Below are 16472 nucleotides of genomic sequence, written 5' to 3' on the forward strand. Positions count from 1 at the left end.
AGTAGGAAACTATGGAGAAGACCAAGTTATTCCAATATTGCCTATCGAAATAACTATCTGCGTAATTCTTCAAATGTATCTTTTGCTTTGGAATACCAAGAATATAAGTATGGGAAAAATCTGGGATCAGAACTCATGTCCTTTGTGTGTGTACTGAATAGGTAAGTGTGTGGTTTTGTTTTATTTCTCACGTAAAACTTAACATTGTTTTCTTATTGTCTGTTTCTTTTACCTTCCTTTTTGATGTGTTACACAGGATATACATGTAGATGCAACTGTTTTATTTTCACATAGCCCTTATTTAAGCAGCCTTGTCCAGAATTTAGCTACCTATCTTCCTGATCCAGGAGTGCAAATATGCCCCAGGGAAAAAACAAAACAAAACAAAAGCAAAACAAACAAAAAAACTAGATTTTTTTTTCTGTTAAATTAAGTGCTTTTTCTTCAGGATTATTAAGTATTCTCTGTCCATGTCTTAAGAACTCTGTCCATATCTTAAAAACCTTACAGGAAAAATAATAAATTAAGAAGAGTAATCCTAATTGTTAAAAGGTGTATCCTAAACATAAAAAATATACTAAAGCATATGCTAGGGTGATTTGTGGAAAGGTCTGCAGCTAGTTGAAACTTTGCAACTACATCGTGTGGTGGTCCAAAATAAAAATAAGAAGTATATAAAAAAAAATCTATTTTATTTTATCTTTCATTTTTGCCACTTAAGTGACAAAATTAAATGGCATCTAGTATAAATGGCATTATTTTTGCATAATGTTCAAATTGACATGAAAAGTTAATTCAGAAAATTGTTTTGTATATCTATCCGTTTCCATTTCAAAATGTAGAATAATTAATACTTTCAAACTTCATAGATTTACCTGCAAAATACAGGTTCTGTTTCCTGAATGCTACTTTTTTTTTTTTCCCCCAATTTTATTCCCCACCCCATTCCTGCAAGCAATATCTGCTGCTTCAGTGCTTGCCAGCTTGGGTTGCCTTCTGAACTGCGCTACAAGAGGATCAAGTTATCCAGAAACATTTGTAAATAGTAATGTGAGGTTTCCATGTGCTTAAACTGTGATGCATTTTGATCATCTTCTTAAGTAGCTACTTTTTTTCAGTTTCTTAATGATATCTGTTGTCATTGTGATTCAAAGAATATGTGATGATTCTTGTAGTGAGGCCAAATGCTGTAATCTAAGTTGTCGATAAACCTGCCTTTGATAAACTTCATGATACAGGATACAAAAAAGAGTGATTTTTTAAATCCACTAACCCTCTCTCCCCTCCCCCCCCCCAAGCCTGTACACTTGCACACATAGACATACAGATGCACATGCGTGCGTGTTTTAGCTCTAACATTGAAAATGTGCCTCCAGTCATGGTGGATAAAGGCATTACATGAAAGCAGTGAGCACAAATGAGTGCTGAACAAGGCTCCTCTAGAGTCAGAGGGTGCGTATTCATAATTTTCCAGAAGGCTTGGATTTGGATGCCTGCAGAAAGAAGAAGATTGCACAATGTTTAATCATCTTCTGAGAGATGTTTTGCAAATGTTAAACCTAGGAACTCAAATGTTGCTGTTCCACTGGTAATTTAAGGAATTAAGTGCTAGTGAGCTGCAAAAAAATATATGATCTCCAACAGCTCATATGTAGCTCATGGGACTCTGAGACAGCATCAGAGTGTAGGAGAAATAAATTAAAATCCTTTATTTAACAGATTGGGACAGACAAAGGACCTCCTTACAGTCCTAGTTTAGACCCACACCTCAGTTCCACTTTTAGGACCTTGCAAGTTAGAATAGCACTGTCAGTTCTGTCAAAACTGAGAGTAGCACCTATTGGTTTTTACACAGAAAGTTAAAATGGTATACAGACGTTCAGAGCATACAAAATTCTACTTTTCATTTTTACTCCATGAAGAAATAGGTTTTGCAGAGAAATAAAAAATTAATGTTGCAGTACCTTATTTAGTTGTCTCTGATTTTCTTGAGGGGAGAAAAAATAATCAAACAGTTTTATGCTGATTATCAACCAATTAACCTTTGCTTTTTTTCTGAACCGCATCTATTCAATGTCTGCATTTGATTTTGTTTTATTTTTTTTTCCAGGCTGGAAGGATTATCCTGTTGCATTGTAAACAACCACTAAACCTTCTAAAGAGATTTCTCATCTGCACTGTTTTGCTGGTGAGTTGCTTGAAGCCTGATGCTATAAAGATAATAGAATTAGCAGACCTAGCAGGCCTCATTATTTTTAATTACTATTACTGCTGCTCACACACTACATGTAATTTGGTAATGCTGGAGTGGGGTGAGGGGAGGGAACCAATTCTGTATTTCAGAATGGTCCATCATAGAAGTGTTTGTTGTCAAATCCTTCTTTGAATTATATATTTCTTTCAGATTTATCTTTTAAATAATATTCTGGTCAAATCTCAGAAACTCAACCTAACAATAAGAAAAGGGAATGTAGACCATAAATAGGTCAAAATCAAAGTACCTTCAGCTCACAGTTTGGTTCATTTATCAAAGCAAAATCAATTGTTATTATTAGCCTATTATCATCATCCTTCCAGTGAGCTGGCTTCATTTTAATCAATATTTCTAATTAGTCTACATCAAATACAGTTTTTTTAGTCTACATCAAATACAGTTTTAAACTGTAGCAACTCAGCTCAGTGTAGGCTAAATATATATGTGTGTTTCTGTGTCTCTTCTTTCCATTATTCCATTATTCTTTACAAATAAGTAATAAGTAGCCACGTGAAAAACATATTTGTAACAGTTATGCATCAGAGTCAATAATGGATTACCTACTGTGTTAAAATGCTGTTTGTCTTTTATTTGTATGAACTATATGCTCTAAATAGTGCATTGTGTAATAAGTTACTCATCATTAAATAATTTCAAATAATCATCACTGAAGTTTCCATCCTAGCAAAGAGAAACTGAGGATCAGTGCTCTGTGCCATGGTTTCTACTGGCTAATTTTGACTTGTAAAATAAATGTTCATGGAAATGGCTTCAAGTCCCCCGTTTCCCATTCCTTTTCATCCCAGAAGTATTTTGGCTCTTCCATGGTTTGTCTGATAGCTCCCTAAATTTATATGTATTATATATTCTTTCTGATTTTCCCCTATTAAATTAGTATTGCTACTTTATACATGCAGTGCTAAAAGCAAAGCAGAATTAATCCATACTGGTTCTGTCTCACTCTCATGTCTTGCACTGGCCCAAGCAGGGATTTCGTGTTTTTAAGAGAACAATGAAAAAACACCTGTTTACATTATTATTATTATTATTATTATTTAATTTTGGCTTCCTATTAGAAGGCTACACAGATGGTCCTCTTCTTTCTTCCCCTTAGCACAAATACAGAAACTGCTATGGATAAGAACAATTGTTCTGCTTTCTTTCAGGGATTTAGACACTAGTTATTCATGCAGTAACAGTTTCCATAAGGCATACTTTCCAGGTGGCCAACATGGTTCCAGTTCAAGTGTTCATAACTCAGGAGTATTTAGTATCTCAATGTATGTCCTAATTTATGAAAGTAAGAGGAGGCTTATGTAAGCTGCTTTTCCTAAACACAAATAAATTGGTGTATGTTTCTATATATACACATCAGAAGCCTTTCTTTGGAGGTCAATGGAAAGAGCATATTATTGAGAGAAGTCCAGTTCTGTTGCTGATATATGGAAGTTGTTCTGCCCAGTGAGGTCAGCAAGGGCACAATATGTACTGCATCTTTGCAAATAATTTTGTCATAGTTTAGTTCATGTGACTCTAGGCCTGCATTTTCTATTTAAAAATTATACTAATCTTTAATCTTTTTACTTATGTATCTCATCCAGTCATCCAAACTATTCTCTTAACAGTGGATGTGTCAACCCAGAACAACCAGCCTTTCCTTAACTCTGGTGTCAACTATACGTGTGCACTGTTGTTTAAACATGCAGTTTCTGTGTTTCTCACTCTGACAGGCTGCTTTGTCTGTTTTGACTCCTGTGCTTCCTCTATTGTATATTCTGAAGTCAGCTACAGTTTTCAGTAATACTTCTAGCGTAGGTCTGTTTAAAAGCATAAAGCCAAAGTGACTATTACCCTAATGGGAACCAAAGTGCAAGTTCAAGGCAGATTCAACTCTTTATTCACAAAGTTTCTGCATTCCCTTTCTTCCCCGAATATTGTGCAGTCTAACGTACCTGCAGTCTAACTTAGGTCTTGTGGAAGAAATGGTATTCAAGAATCATGTAATCAAATACTGGATCGTGATGCATTTGTACACAGGAGCAAATTGGAGTTAAAATCATATTAAGTCTGGCATTTCCTAACTTTGTAGCACGATTCAAAATGTTTGTATTTTCCTGTGTGTTTGCATGTCTACTTGTGACTAGCTGCCATTTATATGACATATATGTATTGTGTGTGTTTATAGAGGCATAACAGTGTAAGTTTTGCCTCTTGTTCATCCCTAAATCATGCATAGGTATGGAATACTCAACTACTAATGCACATTTTGCAGATATCTTTTTAGTCTGAAGTCAACTGTTACTTGCGTCAGCTCAGCAAACTGACCTGCTTCACCTCTCTGGTGTCCCTTACTTGGTGTATGCACCTCTATTTTTTTCCCACATCCTAACAGGTTGAACTCCATTAGATACCAGTGAAACACACTTGGGAGATGATAATCTTTTGTATGCTGAAATAGATATATTAGAGTTAGGAATTATTTTATTGATGTATCTATTCAAATAAATGTACATTTTTTTTTTCCAGATGCTATACTATTCCTAAGGTAAAAGGTTGAAATTGTTTTGGTTTATTAATTCAGTCACAGGGGTCTTGTGAGTCAAAGAACTAAATTATTCCACAAGTGGTGAAATTGATACTGTGGAATATTGTGCCTGAGACCTTTGAAGCGTAAAGAATTGAGATGTCCTTTTGTGAAAAATTTCAGTGGAATTTCCATGTGGAATATCATTAGGCTCTGTTACAAATTCCATCTCAATAACAGCCAATGATCACAATGAAGTTAATGGAGGAGCTGGAAGGAGAATCAGGAGTCTTTGCACCCAGATATCATAATCTGAGACACAATTGTTTGATGAGTTCATCTGAGGATATAACAAGCTTCACAAACTTTTAAGTCAGGCACATTGAAAGTAGGCATAGTCAACTCTGCAAATACTTTTTGAATTATATTTGAACTTACCTGATTCTTTGCCTTCTCTACTTTTCTCCCCTCCCCCCCTTTTTATTTTTATTTTTTAATGTTTCAAAGGTTTTATCAAGTTCTTAAATAAGAATACTTCTGTATGTAGTATAAAACATTCCTTGCAGCAACAATACCCTCTGGTGCCCACATCTCCTCAGGTATCGTAAGTGTTGCAGGTGTTCTTTCAGGATAGAGGCCAGTGATGAGAATTTTAGCATTGCATGTACTTTAGAACGTTTTCTTAATTTGTAGACATGAAATATTGCACTTTATCATGTGACAGTACTTTGTAATTTAGAAAATTATATTTAGTATGGTGTGAATTAATCTTAACACTCACTGCTCTAAAACCTGAATAATCAAGAGTGTTAAGCTAAACATAGGATATGTAAAAGTCGATCATGACTTTCTCTAAATCATGTAAGCACTATTTTGCATATTTCCAACATATTCCTTATGCTGTTTTGAGTAGTTTAACTGAGCAGTTGTTGATTTATTGTATACACACCAAACTGATCAAAATCACCCCAACACTGGGGTGGGGGAGCAGGCAGGGGAAGGATGAAGCTCTGTGAGGCTCTGTGATTGAATGTATTCCACAAAATCCAAGGAACTTGGAACTTGCATTCCTTCTTGTTCGTCCCTCTCTTCTTTCACTCTTCTAATGGGATGCTAGATGAATTTTGTGACAGAAGAGAGCTATAAGGTTTCTGATGTGTGTAATAAACATTATTCTCTGTAGTGATATCCCAGTAGATTAACATACCACTTGTAGGTCAAAAATCTGTTTTACTGCTGGCAGTGGTTTTTGTAACAGCTTATTCCCCTCAACTCGAGCTGCTGTTATGGTTTTCCTTCAGCACATATAGCATAGGTGACTTAATCAAATAGAGTCATCATAAAAGGCAGCTTTTTTTTTTTTTTTCTTTTTAATGTTAGGGGCTATTAATATCATAGCTGCGCAAGAGAAACATTTTTTTTTTTCTTCTTAAAACACGTTCAGAAGAAGGGTTTCTATACCCTTTCCTGACCTATATAGCTATGAAGTTATGGCATTAGGTAGGTGTAGCAATAAAGACAACAGTATAAACACTCTTGAAAAATAGGTCAAAAGGACAAAAAGATCTTTTGTGACTCAATCTTTTTTTCAGTTAATCAGGTGCTAAAACTGGTAGCTTGTTGATGTACTTGTCACAGTATTTATGACTAGGTATGTCATTTGCTGTCATATACTTCATAGTACATAAGCATGATAGTGACCCCAGATGCATGCACAACTGGTTTGACATCCAGAGTTTGTGTGAGAGCTTGTTGACACATAATGTGGACTGGAGCCTGTTTGCATGGTAAGAGGGAAGTAGGGAGAGCAGTTAATATTTTAGTACCTCATATGTTGCATGCTTCTAAGAAAGTAGCAACACAGTCGCTTGTCTAGCATTCCCATTCATGTCACAGCTGAATCTAACAATGGCAAGGTGGGTGAAGTTTTATAAAGGAGAAAAATACTGGAAACAGCATAGAGAGAAAAATGTAATGCATATTGATCTGAAGAAAAATTATTACAATACATGAATGTTTGCTCATTCCTTTGCTTCTGCATTTTTTTTTTCTTCCAGGTTTTGGGATGTTAAGGTGATTTTAAAAGCATTTTTATTTTGCAAGAAAGCAAGTTAAAGATTTACATGCTCATTTGTGTCTCAGGTTAATTAAATTATTCTGGGTGGGATTACAAAATATGTGTAGTTTCAATGGGATGAACCTCAAAAAGATTTCAGTGATTTATCTATCCATGTGCATTTGTGCGTGCATATAAAACATGGTACTTAAACATCTATTACAGAAAACAGCACACAGGGGATTTGGGTAATAGATCATTTTAATGTATGAATAGGTTACATTTCTAACTACTAGTTGGAGAGGGGTTAGTTCAGATGGGAAGGGGAATAAAGTAAATGGCTGGGAAAATTTATAGTATTGCAATTCAACAAAAATATTGATTAGAAGATGAGGAACTCCATTTTTATAAACTTAATCAACACTGATTGTTTGATACCCAGCTAGCAGTCTGTCAAAGAGAAATAAAAGCTACAAGTGTGGAGGGAAAGGGGGAAAGTGGGGGAGCAAGATCATAATATTCTGGGGGAAAAAACATGTCAAACAAGAAAATGAAAAAGCCAACAAAAACCACTAATTTCATTTTCCATAAGATTGAAAGACTACAATTTTTAAAAGGGAACAGAGGCTGGCTGTGCTTTTATTTTGTTTAGTTTGTATTGCGATATTTTTGCCTGACTGGAAATGATATTTCAACCAGCAACTGCTGAATTTAGGAAAATCTGGCTTATAGTTTATTATGTTAATATTCTGCTAGTGTCCCATATTTCCATATTCATTATCAAATAATCAGTTCCACAAAATAGGAGGTTGCTGAGATCCATTTAGAACCAAGAGTGCCTTGGCCAAAGGTCAAAGGCCAAAGTGCCAGGGGAGTTCTGCGCCATGGTGTGCAGGTGCCACTTGCATCACAGCCATTAAACATGAAACTGAAATCAATGCCACTACCTCTTTGCAAGTTGGCAAACATCGTAGTTACCTCAGCATGAAAAAAAAGTAAAACAAAACAAAACACAAGTTGCACACACGGTGTGCTTTTATAAGGAGCTGGGCAGAGGCTGAAGGAAGTTTTAAAAAGACCGTAACTCTGGTAGCATCTCCTAAAACAGAAATAAGCTGTAATTTTCCTTGGAGATCCTCCCCTTTTCAAATAGTCCTTGGAGCAGAGAGTCCTCTGTACCTCTGAGGAAGGGTGAGGAGCTGCTCCCACGGTTTTGGTCAAGGTAATCACTGCCAAGTGCACTTAATTTGGCATTTTCTTTAGAAGCTATCAACATCCCTGCAAATAGCATCTGTCACCGAGCTGGCAAGCTGGACACCGTGTTCCTGCCCAGCCATAGCATAACAAGACTGCGGGGCACAATTCACTACAGCAAACAGGAAAATTTCTGAGCCATTGATCCACAAGGTCATGTAATATGTGAAATTGAATATGTAGCTCGTCAGAGAAAGTTAGATGTCTATTTTAAATTAACTTCCAAAAAACTACTCATACTCATTGATCAATAGAAAAAGTCATTTGTATTGGGGGAAGAGGGGGACTATGTTGCTTTTTAAAAATTATTTTCTACTGGTAAAATTGTGTTTCTTCTTTTTAAGTAATTTGAGTAGTCCAGCTGCTCTTCCACATCATGTAGCTTTATGTGTAAGCACAGATATATATATGTGCTTACATTAAGCACATATATATATATATATATATGCTTACACACACACACACACACACACACACACACACATATATATATATATATATATATATGCAGTGTTTTACTTAAATGCTTTTCAGAGGCCAACACTACAAAATGCTTCGTGTTGTAACTCTGTATTGTAGAAATAATGTAGAAATAAGCAGTTGGCAGGACAAGGAAGAGTGACAAGACCAATTCAATATGCACTGTCACCATGAGAAATGAACACATAACTAGAACCTTAGGAGAAGTCTAATGCTTGTCCAATTTACTTCTATATTATACTTACAAATATTGGTTGACTTCAGTGGAATTATTTTTGATTAGCTGATATGTGAAATAGCCCTAGACAGTGCCATATATTCCTCTTCTGTCATTCTTCCCTCTTATTAAAGGGTTGTTACTGCACTGAGTGCTGTATTTCTTACCAGCAATTTCCTAGCAGCTCTGAAAAGTTTGCTGGAGCCTGCATCTCTCCTTGAATTTGTTTCTCACCTTCTGAATGGATTTTTCTGACTCATTTGCCAAAAGAATATATGAACAGAAATAAGATAGTTGGGCTGGGACAGCATACACTTCCAGCAAAACACCCTTCTCGTTTAGTCCTTCCACTCCTACTCAGCAGAAGCAATTACCTTTTGCATTGAACCTTTTTGTCTCATTAAGTGTGACATGAACATTAGGTATTTGGAAACTGTAATGTCACAGTCTCTTCTATCGATGGAGGAGGAAATGATGGCTCCTCAGAACCTGGCCACATATTTGTTTGAAATTGTTTTACAGTTTGGGAGATTATCTTATGTACTATATCTTCTACTCGAGTGTTTAGCACAAAATGTTCAGAATTTATTGTTCTTTTTCAGCACAGTAATGAAATGATAATAATCTTAACCATAGGTTTTCTATTTTGAGGCTATACATAATTTGAGAAATATGTTTCTATAAGACAGACATGTACATACATTTCAGAAACTGCTATTTAGTGGTGTCTGTGTCTCAAGGAAAATAAAACAGATTTACTATATGTTTAGTATTTAAAGTGAAAGGGCTCATACTTAAAATGAAAGATTTTCTATAAAGCGTGAAACTCACTGAAGAGACAGCAGATCAGTCCTGTAGGGACAGTAAACTTTTTTACAGGTTTGAGAATTAAGTACGGTCAGAGAGCTTATGGTGTTGATAAACTAAGTACTTCTGGTTATTGCAGTGTCATAAAAATATGTAGATTTGCCTGGATTTCTGAATGTTCCAATTTTGCATCTGAAATTAGAAATCACAGTAATTTTTATTACTCATCTCTTTCCCAGGAATTTATCAGACATTTTGCAGTTACAGAGCAAAACTTAGTCTTGCCTTGAAGATTTTATAACTTAAGTAATTTCATTTTCGGATGTAAGCTTCTCAGAAAATGTTGAAATTATTATTCCAAAATACAGCATTTTAAACTCATGTTGCAATTTCAGCTATTCCTCATACCTAGCTGATTTATGATAGAATAATTTCTAGCATGAGTTTAAAAACTGAGGCAGCACAGGAGGATGTGCAGTTTTTGTTGCTTTCAGGCCTTTTTGTTAGCTTTTATCATATTATCCATCTGCGTAGCATATCAGTCATTCAGGTGGTCAGCAGAGCCTGCCGAGCCCTTGTTGGTGGTTTAATATATGTACTTACTGTACTCCTTATAACCCATGGGATTCCTCCTTGAAGGGCAGAGAGAGTCAATATATGTGAGAAGTCAGCTAGAGGAGAGAGGCGTGTAGACCATCACTAAGTTACTCGTTTTGTTGTTGTTGCAATGATTCATGGATCTGCCACCATTGTCTGATCTTGCCCTTTTAGAGTACTTGTCATTAACGAGCATTGTCATGACACAAAATCAAAACTAATTTCATTTTGTAAGGGACACCCACAGCTGTGACTCTTGCTGTAAATATGATCATGTTGTTTTTCTGTCATAATGATGAGTAGACGTATGTAATGTTAATAAGATACTTAATATTTCTCGCAATTGTAGGTGAGAAAGAGTTCATTCTGTACTGTGTAAAGTTTAAAGTTTATTTAAGTAGGCTGATAGAGACATTTCTTACTATTCGTCATATTAAGACAGTTCACAAATCCGGTACAGTGTTCATTGCTTAATTTGAAACTACCGGGTTAGGTATTTAAAAAACCTGAAATCAATATTATGGAATATGAAGGAATCCTGCAGTAAAGCTTTTTCTACAGTGAAGTAGAACTGCTATGGGATGAAAGTCATATACAAGATTTATGAGTTCAGTTGTTGTCTCAGTACTATTGTGAAATAAAGACTGTGTGCCCCATGGTTGTGTTATTACAATGGCAGCATAAGCAACTAAAAGGTTTAGAGGGAAAGATTGTATCTCAAATCACCTGTTATTCCTGGATAAAACAGACTCGTAAGTCTACAAAACTCCTCTTCAGCTCACAGCAGTCACATAGCAGTAAATACTACACTTGAACGCTGGAGTGAGTATTTGTATATATTTGCCTATAAAAACACTGATTATTGTGTAGCTTGTGATGTATGTGGTAACTAATATTAACCTTCTTGCTTTAAGACTCTTAATAAGTAAAGACATTGCTGGGGGAGAGAGATTAACGTTCGTTGATCGGGTTATTGGGTAGAAGCTGCTTTTCTTTCTGGTTAAGTACTAAATCATATTTTCTGTGAAAAACTACCAGGCTTGTTGTGTCCCTTTTCATGAGAGATGAGGGGAAAAATACTCTAGTAAATTTTTGCCACCAAGGGTTCTGGGATACAGGAGTGATACAGGCATTTCCTTCTGGAGGACCTCAGTCTGTGGTGTTTAGTTGAAATATTATGAACAACCGCTTTGAGCAAAGTCAGCTACCTTCAAGAGAAGCCAGTTTGTGTGAGGAGCAAACTCACCTTTTACATGCAAGCTAGCAGACAGCTAAGGATTATTACAAATTACCAAAAACAACAACAAAGAAGTCTATATTGCCATGAGCTGTATAATAATATCAGCTGTATAATAAATTTGTTGCACACCATATGCTCTTTAGAACTTTCTCAGCAACCAGTTAAGGTCTTTTATCTAGAGCAGATAACAGATATTTTGCTAAGCAGTTTCACTCTCTGGAAGGCATTATTAGTGTTTGAACCTGATCTTGACAAATAGGCTGTTGGACTACCGGTGTTAGAGGAATAATATAAATGTTAATCTTCCAATATAAATGTGCTGCAAGTATCTAGTAATTGTTTGAGATCTGAAAATTAATATAAAAGCAAATGTTTTGGACCTGTGGTTTGTAGTTCTAAGGCTGTAAAGTTAGTGTAGATAAAACATTCACTCTTGGTCTTAAGTAAGGGATTACTTAATAAATATAAGCTTTCAAATATGCCTAAAAGAAGAATAGGAAGAAAGAATGATAACCTAATGAGTGGCAGCTACAATGATGTACAGAAGACTTTTAAAATCAGGTTTAAAAGTGTGACAGACAATGGTGTGTGAAGGCAGAGTAACATCATGTAACTTTTTCAGCTCTGTTCTGACTGTATTCTATTAATCTGGTTTCTGGGAACTCTTGAAATTTTAACTACTCCAATCATGATTAATGTTCACCTTAGGATAAATGCATTACCTCTCTTTGCATGTATGTCTGTCATCAAACTGTGGGAGGCACAGTATAGTTACCATGTCCAGACACCTCAGTAGAAAAAGACCATCTCCTTGCCTATAGCTTCAGATCTGTCCATCTTCCTGCTTATAGCTTGAGCTCTGTCCATGCATTAAGTCAATATCAGGTGATGCTCTCAGTAAATAGGGGTGTTTTAATCTTTTACCATCTTCAGTAGTTTAGTGTTTAGGCAGATACTCATGAGAACACATAATATATTATCAATGTGAAACTCTATTTCTGAGACCAGCTTTAAATGAGAAGAGGAGATGAATCCCAATCTTCCTGCAGCCTGGGTCTGTATTCGCAAGAGCAGAACATGAATTGTTACCATTTGTCATAGCATGGTATCCAGATATGGTCATGATCCAGATTCCCTAGTTTTCCTTTCCCATTTGTCTGATGTTTTGGAAGTTAACTTTGCTGCTTATCAGACCTTGGTGATGATTTTCAGAGAAAATTAAAAACAAAAAAACTAACAACACGCACAAACACACACACACACAAAACACAACAACAACAACAAAAACATAAACCTGAATCTATCAAAATGCACAGAAGGGTTTGTATTGCCTTTGATAGATTTTTGTGTGACTACAAGTTATTTCAAGTCAACTTTATTTGATTCTTCAGCATAACTGTCTCCCACAGGAGAGGGCACAGCATGCATGCTGGTTTCCTCAAGACAACTCATTTTGCTCTGCATTCTGCCTTTTTTCTTAGAATCCAGAAGATGAAAATAGAGTCAAAGAGCTGCCTATTTCTCCCACACACATACCCCCCACACCCTTTTTCCCACATCGCTGTGTTATTTCTTTAAAAATATAATACAGAGCAAGGCAGCTCTGGCAGTTTCTAGCAAGCTGCAAGACACTGCAAGCAGCTCACAGCTCCATGTGCAGTCAATCTACTTGCGCAGACTCCTGGCTGAGGTACTATTTTCCCTTTCTCCTTGTTCACTTTGTATGGCTTAAAGGTGAATTAATAACTTTCAGTCTTACCTAGCCTACAGCAAGTACTTTTGTTTGACATGCCACCTGCAATGCACCAAATGTGGATCGCTTGTTGGTACTAAAGCTTGAACTTCAGAGGATGCGGATGTGTTTGTTAAAAGAAATGTTTAATGTACCATGTAAGAAGACAACAGAGACAATCCTTTCACTTGTTAATTGATTACAGTTAAACTTAAAGCCAACTTTTGTCCTCAGTTCCACTGGTGTTACACAGGCCAGGATTTCCTCTCCTGTGAGAGAAAGAAATGTGAAAGGTGCAGTTCTGCAGCTGCTTTGCTTTTGTGGAAAACTTCCTGACAGTGAAGTATTGTGCAAGGAGCAGCTGCAGAATCAGGCCCTTTGTACACATGCACTTGTAGTAATCTTAAAAGAAATAGAATTGGACCTGCAAAATGGCACTTCAGCTCAGAGAAAAATCCAACGTCTTCCATCTGCTCCCTGCTCTTGCAGCTGCAGTGAATTATGATGTGCTGTCACATTTATAGGGTGATTTCATCAACTGATTTATTTAATTAATTTAGATTTAACATCGTACAAAGGATATGTGATAAAGTGGTGTAACTCTTTCCTCAGCCACTGCACTAGCCAAGATTTATTTTAAGTATCCTTTGCCTCTCTGTGTCTTCCCTTGTTCTTCTCAAGCTACAGCCAAGAGAGAGTTTGAAATAGCTGATCGGACCTTAAGCTGCTGAATAACAGTGCTGCCATAAACTGGCACAGAACTGGCAATTTCAATCTTACATTATGATGTGAGGATTAAAGCAGCCATATATTCTCTCCACCAAAAAATTATCTATCACACTGATGAGTCCCTAGTGACTCTTGAAATCTATACATTGCTTCATGTGCAAGTATGGATTCATCTGTGGTTAGACCATTACTTAGGGTGTTAACAATTTTTAGAATATGATTCCTGAATATCCTTCTTGAATGTGATCTTGAAACAGCATAGAACATGCTTTCTTGCTTCATTTTTATGGAATATCAGGTGATGTCTATGGATGCTGATGGGTAAAATCAATAGCAATACGAATCTACACTTGTCTTGTGAATTGGTATCATGTTGACTGTAAAAATAAGGGACTTTTTCCTGTTGATGGTTTTAATAATAATAGCAAATTAACATTATGCTAATATGTGATCAGATAGAGGAAAATTAAGGCCGAGTTTTTCATAGCAGCTGCAGGTAGGCATAGAAAGCAATGATTATTCTACTGAAAAGCTTAATATTAAATAGATAAATTAAGAGAACAGAAGCTTTACAAACTGAATATAGTCTTGTGTGTGTGTTAGACTGAGAGGTTTCATTTTGCGTCTTGGCTCACCTAACATTGAGAATTAAGAGGTAGTCACAAATTAATTTTTTTTCTCTCTTAACGTTCTCCAGTGCTTGCTTAAATTGGGGGCAGAGGTTGAGCTTGAGTAAACCCCAGAAAAAGACCAACCACAGTTTCACTAAATCCATCTAAAATATCCACACTCAGAACACTTATTTTGTAGTAACTTCAGTTATGAACCATAGGATTCTAGTGATTGACATTTATGAGCAAATAAAATCAATTATTTGCAGTGGAAGAGAGAATGTGAGCAGTTAAAAAATAGCTAAATATTTGTTACAGCGTGTAAATAGAAGTGATCTGAATGTCTTTTGTGTGCACCTGAGTAATGGGCAATGCTTTATGAAGCCAGAGATGGTGGAAATACTTTGTGTTTTATTTTCATTTTTCTTGTTGTTTTTCATAGTCTTGAAAAATATGGAATCTTTTGAACTGTATTTTGTTATTTTATTTTCATAAAAAAGGAATATTGGCTAAAAACATAACTTATTTCTGTAGAGTGAGACCACAGAAATAAGAGTTCTCACTAGTAGTAGAACCATAAAATAAACACTGTGAAAAATGTATGTGCTTCATCTCAAAAGCCTAAATGGTCTTTATTGTCATGTGTTGTTATTACTTATTGGATAAAATCAGTACAAAGGAAAAATGCTAACACAGAAACTGAGCTTGGTTCTACAGTGATGGAATGACAATTGTTACTCTAGCATTCAAAAAAGTAAAATAGAAGCAAGGATCAGTAATTTAATTTTTTACATTATAACACAGTGGAAAAAATGACTGAAAAAAATAAGAAGTGACCTAGCTAATTAGAAGTTAAGAATGTGATTTGGGTATGGAATTAGGCTTTTTGAAAGTTTATTAGCTTGATAATCTAAAAGGTAGACTTGAGAGGGGGAAAGGGTGTAGGCTATTCAGCAGTAAAGAATCATGAATTGAGATTAAACTGCACAGATCTTTTTTGTAATAATAGACATTTCTAATTTTTATGTGATAACCTCTGATAAATGTATATATCTGTGCCACGATAACATTAGATTTGTTTTCTACATCAGTGTCGTTTATCTGGGCTAATAAAATTACAAAAGAATATATATATGTGTGTGTGTGTATGTGTGTATATATATATATATATTTATATATTTAATTCTCATGTTGCAAAAGAACCACAATTAAAATTAGATTTGTTTCCCTGTCACTACTATATAGATTAGCTGCTGTCCTTATTGAGCAATGCACTTTTTGATTATCCGATCAATAACGACACTTGAAGATTGGTATGTGTGCTGATGCCTTAGTTCTTCCCTCATTCTTTATTTTTTGTGATTTCTACACTAGACATTGCTTGTCGTGGACCCATTTCCTGGTGGTTCTCCCTGAGGGGATTATTTTGGCAGCCCTAGTTTGAGTGCATGCAAAGTCAAGGATTTATTCCTGTTGAAAATAAATCTCTGGTAAGTGCTTTCAAATCCAAAGACTTTTGTTAGCTTCAAGACTGCCTAGCTGCAGCATGCATGTCTTGATACTTTGGGGAAAATATAGTAGAAAATGTTATGTATAGCTAGAAATTAGATTTATTAGTGCTGAATGGAGGGTTGACATTATGAAACTGTCACGTTTGGCAGATACCTTCAGGGATGCATTTAGTCTTTGCCCAGTTATACTTTATGGTTTTTGTTTTTCTTCCTCCTGTTGAAGACAATGTTGAAAATTAGCACCACCCATATCACTTCTAGACCAGTCTTTGGTTTGCCTAGGAAGGGAAAATGACGTGCTTCTGAATCAGAAGTCTGACCTCCATATGGATTCTCTCAACATTGTAAAGAAGCTAACAAAATATTATTCCCTCCTGTCAAACTCAGAATATTTGACTTCCATATCCACCTTTTAAACAGAAATATTTATGAACCTGTTCACACAATTCAAGAGAAATCC

At 35.7% G+C, this 16472-nt stretch overlaps 1 long non-coding RNA gene across 1 annotated transcript in view; it reads left to right on the top strand.

The window, feature by feature from the left end:
* LOC309879934 overlaps window positions 1-16472 on the top strand; it is a 101332-nt gene that overhangs the window by 81199 nt on the left and 3661 nt on the right. Inside the window, exons 2-3 of the long non-coding RNA XR_014317862.1 lie at window positions 2111-2188; window positions 15876-15991. This is a non-coding gene — a long non-coding RNA (uncharacterized lncRNA). The remainder of the gene's footprint in view (window positions 1-2110; window positions 2189-15875; window positions 15992-16472) is intronic.

The sequence above is a fragment of the Aythya marila genome (genome assembly GCF_965140915.1).
Source record: "Aythya marila genome assembly, chromosome: 7".
Taxonomy (NCBI): domain Eukaryota; kingdom Metazoa; phylum Chordata; class Aves; order Anseriformes; family Anatidae; genus Aythya; species Aythya marila.